General features: G+C 39.4%; 1 long non-coding RNA gene across 2 annotated transcripts in view; it reads right to left on the bottom strand.

Moving 5' to 3' along the window:
- LOC124544603 overlaps positions 1–23,488 on the bottom strand; it is a 75,745-nt gene extending 52,257 nt beyond the window's left edge. Inside the window, exons 1-2 of one of the 2 annotated variants that reach the window (XR_006967547.1) lie at positions 23,333–23,488; positions 7,315–8,116 (exon numbers count right to left, since the gene is read on the bottom strand). This is a non-coding gene — a long non-coding RNA (uncharacterized LOC124544603). The remainder of the gene's footprint in view (positions 1–7,314; positions 8,117–23,332) is intronic. The other variant, XR_006967548.1, reaches the window with a different exon arrangement.
- Between the last annotated feature and the right edge of the window lie 234 nt (positions 23,489–23,722).

Genomic DNA, 23,722 nt, shown 5'->3' with positions numbered 1-23,722 from the left:
AAATTTGCATCGCAGGCCCATGATTTGCAACTGTATAGCATGTGTTATAGTGAGAGCAGTACAAGCAAGGGTAACAAGAATTGTCAGCTGTTCCATAGCCTAGCTAGCAGAGAAGTGATCCAGCATGGCATATAAAATAGTCATCTGCAGTGGTATTTTGGAACATATACTATGTTTGAACATTATGAATTACCTCAAATAACATGACTTATTAACAAATAGCTACAATATATTCAGAAAATACTGTTCTTGTAAAATATAATTAGCTCTTTATTCTCATGAGGTAATGAGAGCTATCAACAGCAGATGTCAGACTTATTACATATATTTTAGATTTCTAGAAGGCTTTTGACACCATTCCTCACAATTGTTTTCTAAACAAATTCTATGCGTAATGAGTTTTGCTTTTGTTGTGTGAACTTGGTTCATGAGTTCCAGTCAGAAAGATAACAGTTCATAGTAACTGACAGAAAGTCATCGAGTAAATCAGAAGTAATAACTGGCATTTCCCAAGGAAATGTGATAGACCTTCTGCTGTTCCTGATCTACATAAATGACGTACGAGACAATCTGAGCAGCCCTCTTAGATTGTTTGCAGATGATGCTGTCATTTACCATCATGTAAGGTCATCAGCTGATGAAAACCAAATGTGTAATGATTTATACAAGACATCTATATCATGTAAAAAGTGGTAACTGACTCAAAATAATAAAAAAGTATGAAGTCATCCACATGGGTGCTAAAAGACATCTGCTAAATTTTGATTACACGATAAGTCACAGAAATCTAAAGACCATAAATTCAACTAAATACTTAGAGATCACAATTACAAATAACTTAAATTGGAACAATCACATAGACAATGTTGAGAAGAGAGCAAACCAAGAACTGCAGCAGTTTATTGGCAGAACACTTAGGAAGTGCAACAGGTGTACGAGACTGCTTACACATGCTTGCCTGTCCTCTTCTGGGGTACTGCTGTGTGGTGTGGGATCTACATCAGCTGGGACTGGTGGAAGACATCAAAAAAATTCAAGAAGGGCAGCTGAGTTTGTATTATTGCAAAATAGCGGAGAGAGTGCTATTGATGTATGTCAACTGGGGTGGTTATCATTAAAAGAAGGGCATTGTTCACTGTGTCAGGATCTACTCATGAAATTTCTTTCTTTTGAATTTCTTCAGTATCCCTCTTTCCATTTAAAATTAAAGTTTCTGATTCATAAGACATTTAGGTTTGATTACAGTGGTTAAAAGCCTAAGTTCACTGAATTTAGAAAGCGATTTTTTATTATAAATATGTTTTTCATGCCTCAAATGAGCATGTATAGCAAATTTATGCCCTGAATGCATAAATGTTCATACCATATGGTCTACGGGTAATACTTTTTTGAAAATAAATTGCATTGAAGATACACCAATAAAACTGAATAACTAATAACAGAAGGCCATTTCCCAGCAGCTCAGTTCATTTCGCAAGTGGAGGAAAGTAAAGAACTGTGGTTAATGTAAACTCACCTGACTGTATTCAGTTTCTGGCAGTGACAATATAATCTGGTCATAAGAGCACTTAAAGGGCTGAAAATTATGGTTACAAAAGAACGTCTTGAAGGCTAGATTCAAGCTAAACATATTAGATTAAGAAAGGCTAAATATCAGGTGTATGCAATACTTTGTATCAAAGATGTAGCCATTAAGGGGCAGGCGAAGGTAGTTGCCCCTCTCTTCTTGCCTACAAAAAATCACCACAAATCAAACTTGCACCATTCCTAACCAAGCAGACAGATGCCACAACATGTGAATATTCATTAAGAGAAAGTGCACCCAGAATCATTTACTGTGATATCTCAAAACTATTTCATCATTTGTCCAAAAATTAACATCTACTATCTTTCTGCCCCCCCCCCCCCCTCCCTCCAGACCTGAAACTCAGATTTTGAGTATACACTTGCTTTGCACTTCATGACAGAATCAATGAATGACTATGAGTAGCAACTGCATACGCAAGCATGAGTTTTGTGGAAGTCCTGCAGCATCATGACCAGCACTGAGTCAACACTGCTGTGAAACAAGTGAGCACAGAATAGAACAGTGTTCTGCTAACTGAAATAAAATCTCATGTGAGTGCAGTGCCTGTCACCGCAGTTGGGAGATAGGAATATTCTGAACATCAAACAATGCTGACTTGTAGCCTTGGCCTGCTCAGTCACCATGTACATCTCCAATCGAGCATGTATGGGAAATCATCAGATGACAACCAGCTTTATCCACAACCAGCATTAATTATCCCTGTATTGACTCTGACCAAGTGCAACAGACATGGAACTCCACTCCACAAACTCATATCCAGTACCTGCACAACAAAATGAATGCATGTTTGCATTCAACATTCTGGCAGTTACATCAGTTATTAATGTACCAACATTTCACATTTGCAATGGTTTTTCTCATGTTTACATTAACCAGTGATTTTTCAACATTAATCACTTAAATATGTTACCTAGAAAAAATGTGTTCCTGAAATTTCATTACTCAACAGTTATTATTTCTTGGTGTTGGAACTTTTTATTCATCAGTTGACTGTTACTGCCAGTTCCACAAAACCTCATTTTATCTAGGAGGATATTGTGATTTACACAATCAAACAGCTTAGACAGGTCATGCAAAATGCCAACCTGTGATGTTATGTAGTATAATGTACATCGGTCAGTGTGTTAGTTGCTGTTGTGAGCTTTGCTTCTCCATGAAAACTATTGTACACATTATTGAAAAGAAATTGTTTCACTACTATGGTGGGCTCAAAAGAGCAAATTACTCCTATTAGGGTATAACTTTCCAGCTGTTTATGGCAGCTTATGCTCCATAACGTTTATTTGACCGAAACTAGTAGTGAAGCGAATTGTGCAGATGAAGGTCCACGATGAATTTTAACAATTATTTTCCAGCTGAATATCCCCATCTGCAAACATACGTAGATTAAAAACATACCTGCTACCTAGGACTGATCATGTATAGCCCCTCCATTTGAATCAACAATGATGCTGTCCTGTCCCTCATTTCACTACGTTCCATATAGGACTACATTCAATATGGATTATGTCTATTGTTGCAATGATTTTTGATGTAAGGTGAACATTTATTGGTTTTCAAATGACTTTCTTAGTCATTTTGAGTCATTTCTGGAGTATGCAACTACTGCAGGATCTTTACCTGTTCTTGCCAACAGATACACTTCTCTTTGCCTTTCACATTATGCTTTAAACCAGATAGTGATCCATGTTTCTTTACTTGGATGTTTAATGTCCTTTTTGATTATTTTATGAGGAAAGCTGTTTTCAAACAACAATATGACTTTATCATGGAATAAATTAAATTTTATTTCACCATTTAATTCGCTATAAATTTTTTCCCAGGTCATGTGTTGTAAACTATTCTTAAAATTTGTTGTCTCAGAAACATTAAATATTCTAACTGATTTACACTGAGGAGAATAAACGGTAAGCCACTACCATGTATATCTTAACTAACTGTGCATCGTGATCGTAGAGTGTACAGTTATTTTCTAGCTTTGAGCTTCATCAAAGAAAACATGATCAATTATTGAACATTATTCTACTGTCTTTATGCTGTCATTTTGGAAATTTAATTATTGATATCAAACTGTGATGATATCAATAATAAAATTTCCAAAATGACAGCATCAAACTGTCATAGCTAACACTTGGTTCAAGAATCATAAAAGAAGGTTGTATACATGGCGGAATCCTGAAGATACTAAAGGTATCAGATAGATTATATAATGGTAAGACAGAGATTTAAGAACCATGTTTTAAATTCTAAGACATTTCCAGGCCAAGAGATGAATACACTAAGCAGATTCAGAAGGATGTAGGTTGCAGTACGTACTGGGAGATGAAGAAACTTGCACAGGATAGAGTAGCATGGAGAGCTGCATCAAACCAGTCTCAGGACTGAAGACCACAACAACAACAACAACAACAACAACATATCAAACTATGAATACCAAATAAGGTGTCCAGATGTCTTTTTCTATATTCACAAAATGCACATTGAAATAACCACAGACTGTTAACTGCTTCTTGTTGTCTCATAGATAGCATGATAAGGAATCCATATGCCCCACAAACAGATCAAAATTGCCCAGTAGAAATGTGTATACAGTTAAAATTAAGGCTGAACTATTATTCAGTATTATTGAACAAGCACTCACTTCTACATGTTGATTTCTATAGAATCTACTCATTTCAATGTTTTTGCACTTGTGTCCTGTGTTTATATAATTATGTAGAACCTTAACCTTCATGCACATTAGTTCTACATAAGTAAGATGCCAGAGTGCAACCTTTATATATAACTGCTTTAACTGTGATGTCATTTAGTGTTCAGATAGGCACAAAACTCAGCTCTCACTAACTTTATGAAGGAGATGAAGATCCTTTTTACCTTATTACTCAGTCCTCTAATGTCCTGATGAAGGGAGCTAACATTATTTTTCTATGCATTGTTAAACATTTGCATTGATGGACTGTTATGAGAGTTCTTGGTAGAATATTTTATACATTATGAATGAAGACACATGTGACACCAATGTAATATTCTACAATATTGTAGAATACTAGTAAGTTCCTTCACAACAGGTTGCCTGAATCTTTTGCTAACCTAAAACACCACCTCACTGACACTAATAACCACAGGGATTTTGCTTTGCATGATTTTGGCCCATTGTGCATAGCTTTCTAGGTCAGTCAATTTATCAAGCTTTTGGAGCCAGTGGCTCCTCCTTCTGGCAGAAGAGTTGAAGGGGAAGAAAGAGGAGTGAAGGGAAAGGACTGGAGTGATTAATGGAAAGGGGTACAGTTTAGAAACGTCATCCAGAAATCTAGTTCTGGGTGACTTTTGTAAGCTGTACCCCTTTCGTGTTTGCCTTACGGAGCACCGGTAATGCCAGTTTTATTCTGGGCACCACTCTGTGTGGAAGGTGAATCTAGATCAAGAAGTGATCACCAGTAAAAGTCATCAACCATTTTCCACTGAGCAGTGGGCATGTGGGATGGAGAGCACACAGAAAGATAAAGAAGAATGAACGACACTAATGCACTGCTGCAGTGAATGCTCCACCCTCTGTTTAGGGCTGTGTTGTTTATGAGAATAGTCACTCCTTCTTCAGCCTTCTCTGTCATAAGGACATATTTTTTTGTGGTAGCCACAACCATGTAGTCCAAGGGTGTCATATAGCTTAAAATGTATCTGCTGAAAAATTACACACTTTGATCTTCCCTGATTTAATAGTCATAGACCCACCACATGTGCCCAAAACCAGTTGATTATCCATTGTAGTATGAAAGCCGCCTTAGCAGTGAGGTTTTTCTGCTGTTTTCCCATTGTTATTCCTCCTTGGTGGGGAGTCTGCAACAAGGGAGGGTGAGAGGAACTTGCTGATCTCCAAGGCAGACATCAACATTGATACCACCTATAACATGGTCATCATCTGATTCATCAGATAGGATGAAGATCGCATGGACTGATGGTTTTGGACCGTTTTTTCTAGCCTGTTGTTTTTCATCCTCAGGTTCAAGTTTTGGGACATTGGTAAGGCTGTTTTAACAGATTTTTTTTTTTCTGTTTCTCTCTGACATGAAGGTGTATTATTCTTCCCAACAATATGTCCTGCAGCCACCATTGCTTCAGTTGTAAGTGGAAAGTTCAAGGGTACATATATAAGTGTAGGTTTGGCTCTGTTCAGCTGTTAGTGTCTGGTTGCCACTACAAGTCTTTTGTACAGGCTGGTATAGTTTTGAGATGAATAACTTCACTGAAGTAGGTGGCTGTGTGGCCCTATGTCTTCTTCACTTCAAAGTAAGAGAAGCATTGGTAAACTTTATCTCCTGGATTCTGTGCTCTTCTTGGATTACCATTTTGCTTCCTCCAAAATGAATGGTAATTTACACACATGTGTGGGGTATTCATTTAGGACATCATTCATGGGCAGCTGAACCACATGTTCCGCATATAACGTGACCTTTGCAAACCATGGTGGTGTGATGTGTTGACATTTAAAGCTGCACTTAACATGATGTACACTTGACAGCAAAAATAGTGGGCCATTGCTGAATACAACCAATGTAACACAGCTATGTTGCAGCTCCTCTGAATGCTGAAATCCTGTGGGGTTTAGCCACCTGACTATACACAGCAACTACCACAAGAGACCACTGGATACCACTGCTCATTACGGCAGTCAGTCCAGATGTAAAATAATACCACAAATAATACCACAATACAATAAATATTAGAAAACAAGTATCAAACAATAGAAAATCCATGGTGGAACGTAACAATATGTGTGGCTTCAGCTGCCAGAGGCTGTAGTCATGTCTGTGAGAGTTGCATTTGTGTGTGTGTGTTATCTGTTTTCGACAAGCGCCTTGTTGGCCAAAAGCTTATATTGTGACAGTCCTTTTGTCATGCCTATCTTCGACTCAGCATCTTCACTGTATGGTGAGAGAAAACAAGTTATTATAGATGAGACAGTCCCTAACGTTTTTAAATTAAACTTCATTAGAATATGTGACACTTCAGAAGTCTTATCCTGCTCTTTAAATGGCATGTGTTGTCGTTCGTGATACGAATTTGAACCCACTGTTAACCAAACAAAGCTTGCATGTCTGATTGAGACTCGACTAGGCAATTAAGATGCATACACTATCGAAGTGTTCACCAGTATTGGTTTACAAGGCTAAATGTCCAGACTTGGAGATAAATGACAATACATTTCACACTGCACCGGCAACCCCATGACGCTTTCACTGGGCCTGAGAAATAACCCCAGATGGTATGTAATAAAGTGCAACACACAAGTGCGTAACCCCATGAAGTGAAGTTGTGGTGATGGACGAGGAGTAAAACTCAGTACCTATATGAATTGATCAGGTGTCAGATATTAAGTATGTTCACCAATAGCATGATACTGGAACCTGAAATGACAATACAAATGATTTTTGCGTGCCAGGGATTCGAACCTGGTACCTTTCACTATTTTCTTGTGACTACAAAGAGACATGAAATGTTTATTGTCTCTTCACCAGTAACAAGATGTCACATTTTCAGGTAGAGGTAACACAATTTATAGTTCTGTGCTGCAAGGGACTCCAACCTTGCACATATCATCATTGTTGACCCCACGTAAAGTGGTGTCAGCTGCCAAATTGAAAACTCTTTGGACAATGATTAAAGTAATTAAATAGGGGTTTACTGTAAATTAGTGAATAAACTATGTTGTTGTAATCCTTCCCTACCTTGGTGTAATGATTCTTTGCTTCCTGGTCCACTCATTTCTACATCTTTCCTGTCTTGGCATTCTGTCCCAGCTTGGTCACCCATCATCTACATCTTTCTTGTCCTACGGTTCTGTTCCAGGATGGTTATCCAACATCTACATCTTTTCTGTCCTAGAATTCTCTCTCTGTTTTGGTCATCCATCTTCTACATCTTTACCACTGTATAAGTTTCTGTCCTGAAGGATGCTTAGTCATTTGTTGAATAACACAATTATAAGCACTGTATACAGCCTACATTACATGACAGAATTTCTAAATCTTGAGTATACAAATAAGATATCAGAAGATGGAAGCAAATGATGTTTAAAAGTTATTTCAGAAAAAATGTGATGCAAAATTGTCTTATATATGTTTGGGCAATTAGTAATATTGATGAGATTTGGGAAAATAATGGCAAGATATCTTTGATTTTACTGTCTGAAATTGAGTGTGCAATCAGCAAATAATATAGCAGCTGCAGTAGCCACCAGAAAGATCACAGGAGGCGCACATCGACACGCCCCAATTCTGTAGTAACACGGTTCACGTTTTCTGTCGCACTTCTGAGTAGACCGGGAACTGTCTCATAGGCATTCCCGATGTGAACTCACTGGGCCCGGCCCATGCTGCCTGAGTTGTTCTTGTTGTTCCGCTGGCAGAGGTCGCGGCCAAATTCTCGTGTGCCCTCTGGTGGACGGGACTCTATTTGCGGCAACTACTGTCCGTGACGCGCCGTGCCGATGTGCGCCTCCCGCGATCTTTCTGGTGGCTACTGCAGCAGCTGCAACAGTAATTTACTATTGTCCTGACAGAAATAAAATCAGTTTATCACAATATGTCAGTGTTCATAGCTATATATCAGTACTTTGCCGTTCATGCTAGAATAAATAATTTTGGGATGAAATAAAAGTGTTACCTAAACTAGGACAATGAGAAGCATTTGTGATAAAAAAAGTCAATCAGGCACAATGAGAAAAAAAAAATATTTTTAAAAGTAAAACCATCTCATTACCTAAGCTAATGAAATGTAATATACAAGCTTTTATCTCTTAAGAAATAGAGAGAGATGCTGTGTTAGGTAATGGGATTGGTTTATTGCTGTAGATGTGATTTTGTATAGTCAGTTTTGTAAAAAAGGAACACAGCATGGATTTTTATCATTAAATGATTATATGATGATGTAGAAATGTATCAATGGCAATGGAGTAAGGAATCAACAAAATGCTGTGACATAAATAAAGTGACAAAATATGGTAAATATGAGTTATATTATATGCAATAGAGACAATGAGGATCTGTAACATTATCCAGTCTTCATACTATTTTGTGTTTGCCAATACACTCTTTCAGTTGACAAGGTTTCTTAGGAGAAGTAATTAATGAAAACACAGGCATAAGCAAATAATAAAGTCAACTACATAAAGGGAAATATGATTACAATATGGTAAAATATCTGTGTGTGTCTAGGTAATGTTTGCTACTGTATGTGTAATTTATGGCACTTTACATAATAAACTGAATGAAATATTAATGTAAACTAAATACTACTACATAGTTTATTTTCTATGATGTTGAAAATTTCCTATTTATATCTTTGGTACTAGCAGTTTCATGTAATCATGCACAGAATGAAAATATGTTCTGATAATTGGCCAATTACTGTATATGAAGTAAATGTGGGTGTTCTGACAGAAACGATCATAATAAAACCGTAATTTCCAAAAACAATGAGTAAAGTTTAATAAAACCAGTAATTTTTAGTTTAAATGAAAGAGACTTGAAGAACAGCTTCCACAATGTTTTGAAATATCTTGTCCTTCACACTATGGTGCCCTTCACAGGATTGGTGGAACAGGCGATTGGTGAAGAGGAGGAGATTGGGCATGGAGGAGGACAGGAGCACAGTGGCATAAGGATGAAAGACATGTGCGTGGTATCGATGAGATAGGAGTGGTTGTTGGGAAATGAGAAGGGGTGGGGAGGAGATGGCGGTATCGTTGAGGCTAAAATGTGCAGGTGGAAAAGGGGGTGGGTTAGGTAAAGGAGGGTGGAAAAGGAAAAAAGGGGTGAAGAGAAATATGAGGAAAGGAAGGAGAGGGAACCCTGATGAGGTAGAATGGGTGCCGTGTTTAAAGTTGTGTCATCAGTCTTATGACTGGTGTGGTTGGTTGGTAGTGTTGGGTCTTCCACAACATATTTAGACAGAGTTTAGTTTTTCTTCATTATTTTGTAAAAAGCTTTTATATACAACTGAAATCTTGTATTTGATACATAATTGGATTTTAATCATTTTGTAAAGGCTTAGAAGTAAGCTGTATTGCTTTACTAAAACAGGATGTTTTATGTATTTCTCCATATATGTATGTGCTGAGAAAAAGTGCAACTGACGACACTGACAGCAGTACCGCAGCCAAACTCTGGGACTTCAAAATGAGTGGACAGAGTGCACAATGACGTGTAGATTTAAAGAGATTTCAGCTGGACAGTGAGCCATATAAAATTTTTAAAAAAGTCAGCAAGAATTTAAGGAAAAATAGTTGTAAAATAAATCACATTTGCTTCAAAATTTCTGTTACCTCAATATATATGTTTGTCTACAAAACTGAACAGTACCTCTGTAGTTTTAGAATACTGATGATGAAATTAGTGTGGTATTGTACTACACATATTCTCAATGTTTTGGATGTTATGTAACGTGGCGTGGATAGTTACGATGCCACAACGTAGGTGCACGCTCTCGTAAGTAGGCACTACGAGGGGAGACTAACTATGCCGACAACAGCGCACTCTGGCCGACGCTGTGGTGCTCAGCGAGGGCTGTCTTGATTTCTGGCTGTTTTTCATCAAGAACAGACAGCCTGGAAATATCGCTTCTGCCACCGAGTGGGCTAGTTTGCTATTGAGGCTTTGTATTATTTATGTTCAGTTAGAGTCTGGACAGCAACAAGTATTTGTTAGTTTTGAGATTATGCAAAACAGTCATCCTAACTTCACAGGATTAGATGTCTTCACACCTATGTGCTCATCCTGTCCTAAGTTATGTATGAATTCAATATTTACTTGTGTTTTTGACTCTATTAAAAGTGCTAAAGTTACATGCAGTACCAAAGTGCTTCACCTCTCCTGCTCCTACTTGCTCCTTCACTCTCAGCCTATATTTTGTTTGGTACTGCTTTATCTTTTTTGTGCTGTCTCCGTGTGACTGAGTGCATGTGCACTCCCACCATTCCCTCTAAGAAATCATTTTGTGTCAACGATGGCTTCACAACAGGAACAGGCTTCACTGTTCGATATTGTACGGTTTCAGGCTCAGCAAATGACACCACTGCTTGCTGATGTGAATAGACTTGTCACACTACGAATTGCAGCTGCCTCGGCATCTCCGATGCCCCGCCTGTGCCACAGATGACGCATACCGTGCTGCCATTCCGTGCCTTCAATCTGGACTCTGAATGCTGGCCAGAATACACTGCCCAGCTTGAGGCTCAGTTCACCGCATACAACATACCAGGTACAGAGCAGCTTGCCTTTTTCATTGCTAATGTCATAGTTGTGTTATACGCTGTGCTCATAAAATTGTTTCCGACCACCCGCTCAGAAAATAAAACTTTTGCCAAAGTGATAGCAGCTTTAAACTCCCACTTCTGTGACAGTGTAAATGAGGTGGCTGCATGCTACAAATTTTTCTGTCTCCTGCATGGTCCTACTCAGTCAAATAATTTGTGGTTAGCTGACCTAACATCTGATTGTGACTTTAATTGCTCCTGTGGACTCTCCTATGTGGATATCATGATTCGGGATGCTACAACGCAGAATGTGGTGGATCACTGCATCCACGAACAACTCCTAAGATTTAAAAACCCGTCTTTGCTGTGAGTAGTACACTTGCTAGACAGACAAGATACATTATGTATGGCTACTTCCACATTCTACGTGACCTCGGGTGTGAGTACTGTTAGCGAGGCACAACACGTGTCCTCCAGCCCTGCCCCGGCACACGGAGCTACACCGCACCGCTCGCATGCAAGTAAACAATTTTTCAACCAGGCACCCACTAAGCAACTGAAATCTTCTCCGAATTGCTTTCATGCCCAACCACGGGACAGTTGCCCATCCTGTCATGCACAGTATTAAAGGACATGTGCAAGCTGTGTGTAGTAAGAGGCACTCTAATTCTCAGACTGTTTCACATTGGCGTGACTCGAGTGGGGGTCACCACAATGGAAACTGCCATGATCATAGTTCCCATCATCAGCCTATGGACATTAATGCCATTTCTTCAAGGCCTTCTGCTTCACATGCTTCTACAGCTTGTAGTGTGCATGAATAAGCTTTGCCAGACGCTTCCTCTTGCATTCAGCGCAATGCGAATAAACTTTTTGTGACTTTGAACATTTGTGGAAATTCTGTTCGTGTGCAGTTGGACATTTGTGAGTCTGTTTCTTTACTCAACAGATCAACTTATGACATGCTTGGTTTGTCCCCACTTCGATGTTCGCATTCCATGCTGACTGCATTTCCTGGACAGGAAATTTCAGTGCTAGGCGTGTATAGTTTGCAAGCCATGTATAGTGTGATGACGGTAACTGTGCTCCACTCTAGTTATGCTCCGAACATTTTTGGCATGGACGCATTTGAACATTTTGACCTCGCAGTTCAGGACAATGTACTTTGTGACAATGCTTGTGGCCATGCAGACAGTGTGGCCACATTATGGGATGATTTTGCTGAACTCTTTTCTGAGGGCCTTGGTTATGCCACAGACTTTGCAGCGCATATTTTAGTTAGAGACAATGCCATGGCATTCTTCCGGCGTGCACACCTGGTACCACATGCACAGTGCGACGCCGTGGCTGCTGAACTTCAGCGTTTGCAAGACAGTGGTGTCATTGGACCTGTTTCTGCTTTGCAATGGGCTTTGTCTATAGTGTGTGTGAAAAAACCAAATGGTCGTCTCAGTATTTGTGCTGACTTTGTCTACAGTCAATCCCCAGATAGTGGGAGCTACATTTCCCTTATCACATCCTGAAGACATTTTTGTTAAGCTTGGTGTGAGTATATTCTTTTCCAAGATTGACTTGCGGGATGCATACTTTCAAATTCCACTCAACGAACAGTCGTGGCGATATTTTATGATCAACACCCACCTTGGATTGTTCAAGTTTCTCCACCTTCCATTCAGTTGTGCTTCGGCTCCTGCTATTTTTCAGTCTTGCTTGCAGCAGTTGTGTGTTGGTTGTTCCAATTATATGGATGGTATTGTGGTATCAGGTCACACCCCTGACAAACATCTGCAGAATTTGGGGCTTTATTTACTGTACTTTTGCAGGCAGGATTCAAGTGTAACAGAGACAAGTACAAATATTTTCAAACTGAGATTCGGTATTTAGGGCATATGATTAACGGACAGGGTATCCACCCCTCACCATCACATCTCCATGCGATTAGGGACTTGCCAACACCCAGGAACTTGAAAGAACTTCAGTCTGTGTTAGGCAGATTCACATATTATGTTTGGTTTATACCAAATGCAGTGCCTTCGGTTTAAGAACATTCTTTTTGTTTGGTCTTCAGATTGTGATGCTGCTTTCCACAACCTTAAATCTGCTCTGCTGAGTGATCACTGTTTGATTCCTTCCGATCACTGCAAACCAGATGTTTTGGCTGTCAATGCATCTTCTCATGGCATCAGGGCAATTCTGTCCCACCGCATTACTTCTGTCGAGTGCCCGGTCGCTTTTGCGTCTAAATTGCTCAATTCTGCCCAGCAAAACTATTCTCAAATTGAGAAAGAGGCTTTAGCTATTGTATATGGAGTGACCAAGTTTCATGATTTATTGTACGGTCCCAAGTTCTATTTGGTCACCAACCATAAGCCTTTGACGTTCTTGTTTCACCTGTCAAAGCCAGTTCCAGCCCATACTGCACAACAGTTGCAACGTTGGTCTTTGTTTTTGTCTAACTACAATTATGAAATTTTGTTTTGGCCTACAGCCAATGCTTTGTCGTATCTACCTATCGGTCCTGACGAAGTGTTTGATTCTACCGAATTGCCATGCACGTTCATTGATTCGCAAGACAAGGATTTCAATGATGGTTTTCCGATGGATTTTTGTTGCATTGCTTCTGCGACAACCGCTGACGCTTCTTTGCAGTACATTCAAACTCAATGGCCTCTGTCTGCTATGCGGATTAGTGATCCCCTTGTTCGACATTACTTTGCGCAACATCTCAACTTGTCTGTACACCAAGATGTTATTTTGTTACGAACTGACACTGATCAGTCTTGTGTGGTTATACCTCATTCATTGCAGTCGGAAATCCTCCTCTTACTGCATGTCATTGGGGAATAATGAGGACGAAGCAATTAGTGCGTTGTCACTGCACTTGGGTCAGTATTGATAACCAATTGAGAATTTGCTTGCTAACTGTCGCTCTTGCATGGAGCACCAATTTGCTCCTTGCCAGTGCTTCTTCACATGACCGACTCCTACTGCACATTGGCAACATGTGCATATTGATTTTGCGGCTCCTTTCTGGGGCACCCACTGGTTGCTAGTCATTGATGCTTACAGCAACTTTCCTTTTGTTGTACCTATCTCTTGTACCACATCTGCCAGTACTATTCAGACCTTGATGTCTATTTTTTGCATTGAGGGCCTTCCTGAAGTCATTGTCTCTGACAATGGCCCCCCAATTTGTGTCCTCTGAGTTTTAAGTGTTCTGCACTGCTAATGGCATTCGCCATCTGACCTCAGCCCAGTTCCACCTCCATTTGAACGGCAAGGCTGAACACTTTGTGCATACATTTAAGTCGCAGATGAACAAGCTGCATGCCAAACACTCTCGCAAGCGCTCCCAGCTGTGTGGCACCCATTCCCCAGTGCAACTGCTACATGGCTGCACACATCGGTTGCTATTGCAGGTGTTGCACCCGCCGCTGGAAGCTCCCTTTGCTTTGCCTTGTTATGGCTGGGCGCCACATTATTTGGTTTTCTATCGTGTTTTCTCTGTTAGGCAGCACTGGGAGCAGGGGCGCATTCTTCGCCAGCTTGGCCGTGTCTTGTTTGTGATTTCTGGTCCCTCTGGCACTGTCAAGCGACACCAAAACCAGATCTGTTTGTGACGTCCTCGGTTTTTTGCTGCTGGTTCTTTTCTGGCAGAATTGGATGTTTTGCAGCTTCTCCTGCCACAGCCCATGACTCAACTGATGGCATCTCTGTTGCTTGTGCCTAAGGTGCGGGCGCCCCTGACTGCGCCAACGGTCCGGTCTACTGTGCCGGACGGGAGCCACCTGTCACTGCCATGGCCCCACCTCCAGCTGCCATTGCTGACGTGTTCCTCCACGGTGCCTGGGCCAATGGATGCTGAGGCTGACATGACGCCGACACTGTCGTCCATGGAGGTTGTTGCTTCGACTCTTTGTCTGAGCATACCCAGTGGCGGTGCGCGTCCCAGGCAGGTTTTGCAAGGGGCATTTTCCTCTCCCCCTCGCAAGCAATTTGGGGACGCAGGTGGGCAGCCGTCCCTGCAATTCAGTTGTCCCCCCCCTCAATTCTGCCACCCCTGGGTCCCTTACCCCACTGTCAGAAGCCCTATTCCATGACGGTTCACTGTTTCAGGGGGGAGGGGTGTGGCATCGATAGTTACAATGCCACAATGCAGGTGCACACTCTCGTAAGTTGGCACTACAAGAGAAGACTAACTAGACCGACCACAGAGCCCTCTGGCCGACACTGTGGGGCTCAGTGAGTGCCATCTTGATTTCTGGCCCATTTCATCAAGAGCAGATGGTCTGGAAATACTGCTTCTAATAAAAAGTGGGCTAGCTTGGTGTTGAGACTTTGTATTAGTTCCCTCAAGGGCCTATATTACAGAAGCAGTTCATAGGAGTAGATCCACACACTGCCTATCCAGGCGATATTCAAAATGTAAAGTTTCACTATGTGTTACTGATAAAGCTGTATCAATTTTCCAATGAGTGTATCGCAGGTCCAAAGACTATTTGCTTGGCCCAGAGTGGGTACACAAGCAGCAGGCTTTTAGAGCAATGTGAATTGTTGAGCTGCAATCTCTCTTGGAGGTCTGATAGCTATGGAGAGAGGGCGCTGATCAAAACAGTGTGGTCAGCCAACACCAGTATAGTGGGAGGGGAGCAGAGTACATTTGACTAATGGGCCAGTCGGTGTAAATGTTTCCATCAGGCAAAGGCACAACATGAGCTGCTGTGAAGTGTTGTTGTTTGAAATTCCTTTTCTGGCGAGTGGATGTACTGATTAAATTATGGCAACTTTTGACTGTTAAAATGTCTGACAATTTGATAGAATTATCTGGTACCCATGCAGCTCTGCTGAGGAGATGAACTTTATTCCTTGACATTTGTTTTGCTTGTTTAGGTTAAGACAAGTGGGTTAATATGAACCTTGTCACTGACCTGTGATTGCCAGTTAATGAAAGACATTGTTGACCCTTCATTCCTGATGTTGTGCAATGTTGCACTCACCTTAGCAAGTCTACATGTCTAGAAGCTGGCACTGCAGCAGTCAGAGGATCCTTAATTGGCATATTATTAATTGGTAAGTTTTCTGTTGTAGAAGTTTATAAATCGGTGTTGATGTAACACTGGTCTCAGTGACAGACTGTGAAGGAGTGGGCTGGATTTGATCCTGTGGTGTTGTGCAACATGTCCCCCCGTGAAGCAGTGGCCATGTTGATTGAGCTCCAAAGCAGCCCCAGAGCACTACAATACAAGTGGTATGCCTACGAGGGTGAAGAAATTAATTCTGTCTGTTGAAGTCAAATTGTTCTAGTTTGAGTGTTTCGTGATGTTCTTGGTTTTTGAATCTATTATGCTTGCAACTTGGAAGTAACTGAAGGTATTGTCTGTAGAGATGTTTTCGGATAACTTACTTGGGACAGAAATTACAACACTTTTGGTTGCTTAATGTATTATTGAAATTTATGAGCTTAATCATGCAAACCACACAAGGATATTTAAAATTTTGATTGTTTTACCACTGTTCTGCTGGACTGTTAAGTTTTGCATTACGAAACTGGAGTGAGGTGTTTTAAGCATTTTAAAGATTTATAGAAGATCCAAGTTATTGGGGATGATTCTGAAAGGTCAAGGTATGTGTGTAATGACAATGGTAAAATAATTGTTATGTTACATAATTAATCCTCTATTCGAAAAAGAATCCCATATTGAAGTCTGACCCACTCAAACGATCACCCTCCCATATCCTTTTTTGTCCAAGGGGATTTGAATTATGTAGATTGTAATCATTTGCAGACTGTTGAATTATCGAGACAACTGTTTCTTAATACCTCTCCAGGGTTGCCACAAGTTTCCTCAAGTGAAATTCTCTGATATTTCTCTGATTTCCAGATAAGTTTTAGCATTTTTCCCTGACAAATTTTGATCTCAAGAGTAAGGAAAGACGTAAGTTGATAAAAAATGTAAGGACTTTTGCATTTCTAAACTTCTGAACAAAAATGTTAAGTACTAACATCAACATCTTTTGTAATGAACTGTTTTTAGATGGAGAAAGCAAGCAAAATGGTATATATGTTTCATTAAGACCACTGATGTTACTTTATTTCAATAAAGCAAAACACAGTTGATGACAAAAATAGGCATTTTGCTGGAGTTGCAAGACAGATTTAAAATACCTTCACTACTTCCAGAAATAGACTCAGAAAAAAGTAAGCCTCTTGAAGGAAATATGTAAGTTGGGGAAGAGTTGTGTAAAGCAACACTATAAGTGCCTGCCAATAAAATGTTGCTTCTACTACATTTGTTATTGTCAGTTATTATCCACTGTGTTATGGCAATTATTGTACAGGTATTGTGTGATTTTTCTAGCAAGAAATACATGAGTACATAGCATACAAACTGCAGCGATTGCCACAACTTTCTTTTTCTTATCATCCATACTTTCTAATATATAAACTACTTTAGAAGTGCCAAAATGTACTAGAATAAACAAAATGTCTATAAAATGCTGCACTGTTCAATTTACTTGCAGTGAGACAGTCGCAATTCCTGAAATCCATCGCCCATGGCCTCTGGCCTGCTGAGGAACACCAAAGTCCTGGGTCCATGGTTAAACCATGAAAATCCACACACAGCCTGACGACTGGTTTGATGCAGCTCTCCACATTACTCTATCTCATACAAGGCTCTGCATCTCTAAATAGCTGCTGTACTCTACATCCTTTTGAAGCTGAGTACTGTATTCATCTCTTGACCTCCCTCTATAAGGTACCCCTCGCACTTCCCTCCAATACTAAATTTGTGATCCCTTGATGTGTCAGAATGTGTCCCATCAACCAATCCCTTCTTCTAGTCATGTAGTGCCACAAATTTCTTTTTTCTCCAATTTTATTCAGTATTTCCTCATTAGTTACATGGTCTACCCATCCAGTCTTGAGTATTCTTCTGTAGCACCACATTTCAAAAGCCTCTATTTCTTCCTGTCTAAAATGTTTATCATCCACTTACATACAGAGCTACACTCCATACAAATACTTCCAGAAAAACACTTCCTAAAATTTAAATCTATATTCAACATTAATAAATTTCTCTTCTTTAGAAACACTTTTCTTGCCACTGCCAAGCCACATTTTACATCCTCTCACTTTGCTCATCATTAGTCATTTTGCTGTTCAAACAGCAAAACTCATGTAATACTTCAAATGCCTCACTTCCTAATCTGATTCCATCTGCATCACCTGACTACATTCCCTCATACTTGTTTTGCTTTTGTTAATGTTCATCTTTTAACCTACTTTCAAGACACTGTCCATTCTGTTCAACTGCTCTTCTAAGTTCTTTGCTGTCTCTGACAGAATTACAATCTCACTAGCAAACCTCAAAGTTTTTATTTCTTCTCCTTGGCCTTTAATTCCTGCTCCTAATTTTTCTTTGGTTTCTTCACTGCTTACTGAATATACAGATTGAACAATATCAGGGATAGGCTACAACCCCATCTCACTCTCTTCTCAACCACTGCTTCCCTTTCATACCCTTTGACTCATAATCGACATATGGTTTCTGAACAAGTTGTAAATAACTTTTGGATTCCTGTTTTTTAGCTGTGCCACTGTCACAATTTTATTCCACAGCATTGTCAAAAGCCTTCTTTCAGTTTACAAATGCTGTAAATGTGGGTTTGCTTTTCCTTAATCTATCTTCTAAGAAATATCACGGAGTCAATATTGCCTCACATGTTCCTACATTTGTCTGGGATTCAAACAGATCTTCCCCAAGGTTAGCTTCAACCAGTTTTTTTCATTCTTCGACAAAGAATTCATGTTAATATTTCACTTATTAAATGTACTGTTTGGTAATATCCGTTGGCCGGTGTGGCCGAGCGGTTCTCAGCGCTTCAGTCTGGAACCGCGCGAACGCTACGGTCGCAGGTTCGAATGCTGCCTTGGGCATGGATGTGTGTGATGTCCTTACGTTAGTTAAGTTTTTAAGTAGTTCTAAGTTCTAGGGGACTGATGACCTCAGAAGTTGAGTCCCATAGTGCTCAGAGCCATTTTTTTTTTTGGTAATATCCATACCTATCAACACGTACTTTCTTTGGAATTAGAATATTATGCTCTTCTTCTTTTGTTAGGAGGGAAACGACTATTTGGAAAAAAGAAAAAAAAAAAGAGAAACCACTTCTCCCATACATTAATTAGCTAGTGTTTTAATTTAACACTTCAAACAGAGTGTTTCAGCAACTTTATGCAGACCACAACCTGCTGCCTACATACTTGCAAACATAAACACAACTTATATTATTGCGTATTCTTGAGTACCCTTGAGTATACTGCACATAGAATGGCTACTACATTCTTTTATTTTGACTGTAAATATTTGAATATTTTCATTTTCTTGTCATAAGTCAATTTATAACCAATTATAACTTTTTGCACCAGAATAAATAAGCTCCATTCTGAATACTAGAGATTGATATGTAATCTATATAAGAATTGTATTTAATTCTAATATTGTGTTAGTGAATTTATGAATTCATCCTAAATTAACTTTTATCATGAACCAGAAATACCAGTATGGATTATATGTACTGACATGTAAGTATATGAATTCTTAGCTCCCTGAAGAGGCTTCTTAAAGAAATTTACTTGTCAACTTGACAAAATGTTCTTATTTCAACTTCTGTAGCAATAATATTTTTTTCATTTAAACTTAAACAAGTTGCAGATTATATCATAGGATAGAACTGAGTACATGAAATGTATTTGTAGTTGCAAATATTGACAAACATTAGCTGTATAATGGAATGACAATGAAAAATTTTTTTTGATTGACCTAGACTTGCGGCAGGTTTCTGGCTTATTAATAGCTGTCAGTTTACCATTAGGCTACCCAAGCATTCTCCATGGCTAGACCCAAACTTCCATATGTCGTCAATCTGCACTTGTTCATCTGTTATGTATATTCCCATACAGGAGAGATATTTTAGTTGAAAGTCACTAGCCCAGTATTGGTGGATAAATAAAATATTGCAGTGGCTTTGTTGTTCTGAAGTACAATGCATGTTCCTTTAGACATGCACGCATGTGAAAAGGAACAGGCACAGCATGGACAACCATGAGCTGTATAACTGAATGACAATAATGAAAATTTGTGCTGTACGAGGACTCAAATGTGGATTTCCCACTTATCAGGAGTGGTCACTTTATAATTAGGCTATCTGAGTGTGACCCACAGCCATGCATTTGCAACTGGCATTCATATGTTAACTATGTATATTGCCATACAGGGGTGACATTTTTAACTGAAAGCCACGTGCTAAGTGTCGGTGGATGGTTACAATATTGCAGTGCCTGTGTTGTTCATAATTATGATGCAATGTTCCTGAAATCGGAATGATCACATAGATAATATTTTGGGGGAGGCAAACCAAAGACTTAATTTTACTTGCAGAGCACTTAGAAGATGCAACAGGTCTACTAAGGAGATTGCCTACATTATGCTTGTCCATCCTCTGCTATGGTATGACTGTGCAGTATGGTACCCTTTCCAGATGGGATTGACGAGAGGACATTGAAAAAGTTCAGAGAAGGGCAGCTCATTTGGTATTATCAAAAATTCGGGGAGAGAATGATGGACATGATAGATGACTAATGATTCCATTCATTAAAACAAAACTGTTTTTCAGAGCAGTGATATCTTTTCAGCAAAGTCCGTTTTTCCCATTCACTGTTACAGAGTGGAACGGTAGAGGAATAGTAAAAGTGTTTTGATGAACTCTCTGCAAGACACTTAAAGGTGACTTACAGAGTATTCATGCAGGTGTAGCTCAAGGTGACACTACCTCAGAGGTGCAATGAGATTTATTGTTACTTCAACTGATGTTGCTAAATAAAATGATGTACTATCATGTAGGAGGTATTTTATGTACAAAAATTAATTTTGAATCGTGATGATAACTGCGGGTCCAGATGCGATGAGGTGAACAAAAATTATGTCATACTCCTGTGTCATGTCTCACAACAGGACTTGTACGTAGAGCTATCATCACTATATGACTGCGTATGGGCTATTCTTGGTGTTGTGGTAGATAGTTGCAGATGGCCTTGTGATCGCGATTGAACGGGGAAACATAAAAGCTGCGTAGAATCTTATTGTGAATGATGTTTTGCAATATCTTGGCTATTTGTGTATCAAGTCATGGCAATATAGCTGTTGTGCAAACATCATGGACAAAAAGTTCGTAATTTTTGCGAGATGTGTCTCTGCCAAGTAATATGGTTCAATGAAATGTGGGCCACTCATATATAGAACTGCTACAGTGTAGTGGAGGTCAGTGAAAGAACTGCGCAATGAGAAGACCAGTAACAACAATTTCTTTCAAAGTAGAATGTAGACTAAAGTGTCCGCGTTTCATGATGGTCCCCAGGTTTACAAATGGCAGGACATGGCTCTTAATGGAATGTGTGATCATCACTGATGACAGTGCATGCCCTATTGCGTCCCCCTATGCTGACCGTAAGGTTGGTAATAAGTTTTTGTGCCAGGGCCTTCGACCATAGATATTGGTAGACTGGTCATGACGTATATTTTGTGGCACCAACATCTCTACTGCTATACCACGTGACTATTGGCAAAACAATGGTGGTATCCTGTTGTGCTTATGGTTGTACCGATCGTTTTGTGAAGGGAAGTAACATTAAATTTCACGTGTAAGTATTATTAGTTTAATTTAGCGGCATTTTTTGAATACTGATAAGCTATTGTGTGTATCATATCCTTACCCAGAACGCCACAGTTACGTAAATTGGCGGTTTGAAGTGCTGTGTGTGTTTCCAGGCGTACATTGCAATTGTATATATTTCTTGAAATGGTAAGCTACAAAGCTGCTTTTTCTCTTTCGTATAGGTTTCCAAAGGACGAAGGGCGCAGGCAGATGTGGATACAGGCAGTGAAACGAAAAGATTTCAAGCCTACTGCGCACACACGCACCTGTTCGAAGCACTTTGAAGAATATATATATATATATATATATATATATATATAGTGTGTGTGTGTGTGTGTGTGTGTGTGTGTGTGTGTGTGTGTGTGTGTGTGAGAGAGAGAGAGAGAGAGAGAGAGAGAGAGAGAGAGGGAGAGAGAGATATTTATTACCAATAACCCTTCCCACTCCAAAAGCAATGGCAATGTGCATTGCTACTACATAAGAAGAAAGGATGATTTTTGCTATCCTGGATTAAATCTGACTTTGGTACAAAAAAGGGGTGAATTATTATTTTAAAGAACAATTTGCAAAAACAAGTTAGGGGTTTGATTTCTCATCAGAGTTTAGTTTTATTTTGTACTTCCCAGTTACAAAACATACGAATATCAGAAACAGATACTGAATACCATTTGCAAAAAGGTAGTTGTATGGCCTATGTTAGTTTCCAGATAATAAGCTGTAATGTATGGGATAAATAATATGCTGCTACAAAAATCTTTGGTCATTTACCAAAAAGCATTAAAAGCCTGACAGATAGCCAACCAGCATTTAAAATCAAACTAAAAGAATCTATGAATGACAGCTCCTACTCAGTAGACGATTTTTTAGGTATAAATAAGTGATTGGAAGAATTGTCATGTAATGATAGGTCTACCTTTCATTAAACTGACACATCGTTGGGAAGTATCGTATTCATGTAAGTAGGTACTGATTTTGTCGATATCTTATTTGATACATCTACGAAACAAACTGTTTAAACCAAAAACGACCTTTCAAATGAAACTGCTTTACGTTTTGTGGGTGAACGACACAATTGAGTTCGTTACATTCGATGTGAACACGTGTGTTTACGTTACAGGTTTCGTTGTTTATGCCGATTTATGAAGGCCAGGGCGTTTGATTCATCTAACAGCAGGATATGCTGCAATACGTTTCCCTAATGCATCTCACACATGTTCGATGAGGTTTACGTTACGACAACGGACAGGCCAGCCCATTCGCCAAATATCCTCTCACTGCAAGAGAACCCCCAACAGTGCTTTTCGATGCGACTGGGCATTATTATTCATCAAGGGCCTTGTACGAAACTTTAGCGCTTTCATAGTTTTAAATAACGGCAGTATTTGGGATAAGAATGTAGTTGGGATAAGGATAGTTGTGTGAACTGAAAAAAATCTTTAAAAATAAACCAAAAAAGCGAAATAATAATCATCATTTTATGACGCACCCTTTTCTATATATTTCCACAAAGAAAATTTGAACGAAATTCTTTCCAGAGCGTTAGAATACCTCATTGTAAACGATACATCGTATAAGAATTTGAGCTTCATGGACTTTTTATTTTTAATTTTCCTTAAGGGATACGAAAATGTTAGTTGATTTAGTTAGTCCTGAAATGGCTACATACAACTGCCTGCAACTAAGGAATGGATAAGGTAAATATGATCCTGCGTTTTGAAACTTTTGTCCCTGTGACTTGCTTATAGCGACAGCAAATGCAATTTCAATTCGCTTCTTACCTGATATTCACTACGACCTCAGTAAATTCTAACTGTATTTTGGGTCTTTGATTGCATTTATTACTTCATGTAAGCACGTTAATCCGTAGCAGCAATACGTAAATCACAATTTATGTTGACAATGACCAATACCTTTGTTTTTTCGTATTACGTATTTACTCTATGTCGTTTCGAAACGTATATTCGTTGAGAAAAGTCAACCTGTACGACGGGCAGAGATAATGACTACTGCAGTGGTCACCGTTATTATCAGTGACGCTGCTGTATACAAATTATCTAGTTAATAAGGAGTTATTTGTAATAAGATAATATGAAAAGTGAGTCTCTTGTTCGTGAGTAAGAGGTTAGCTTCACAAAATACAGGTATGATGCCGGGCATCCATGATGCCC

This window comes from Schistocerca americana, chromosome 8 (assembly GCF_021461395.2).
Source record: "Schistocerca americana isolate TAMUIC-IGC-003095 chromosome 8, iqSchAmer2.1, whole genome shotgun sequence".
Lineage (NCBI taxonomy): Eukaryota > Metazoa > Arthropoda > Insecta > Orthoptera > Acrididae > Schistocerca > Schistocerca americana.
The sequence above is the reverse complement of the archived record's forward strand: the minus strand, read 5'-3'. Positions and strand labels throughout refer to the sequence as shown.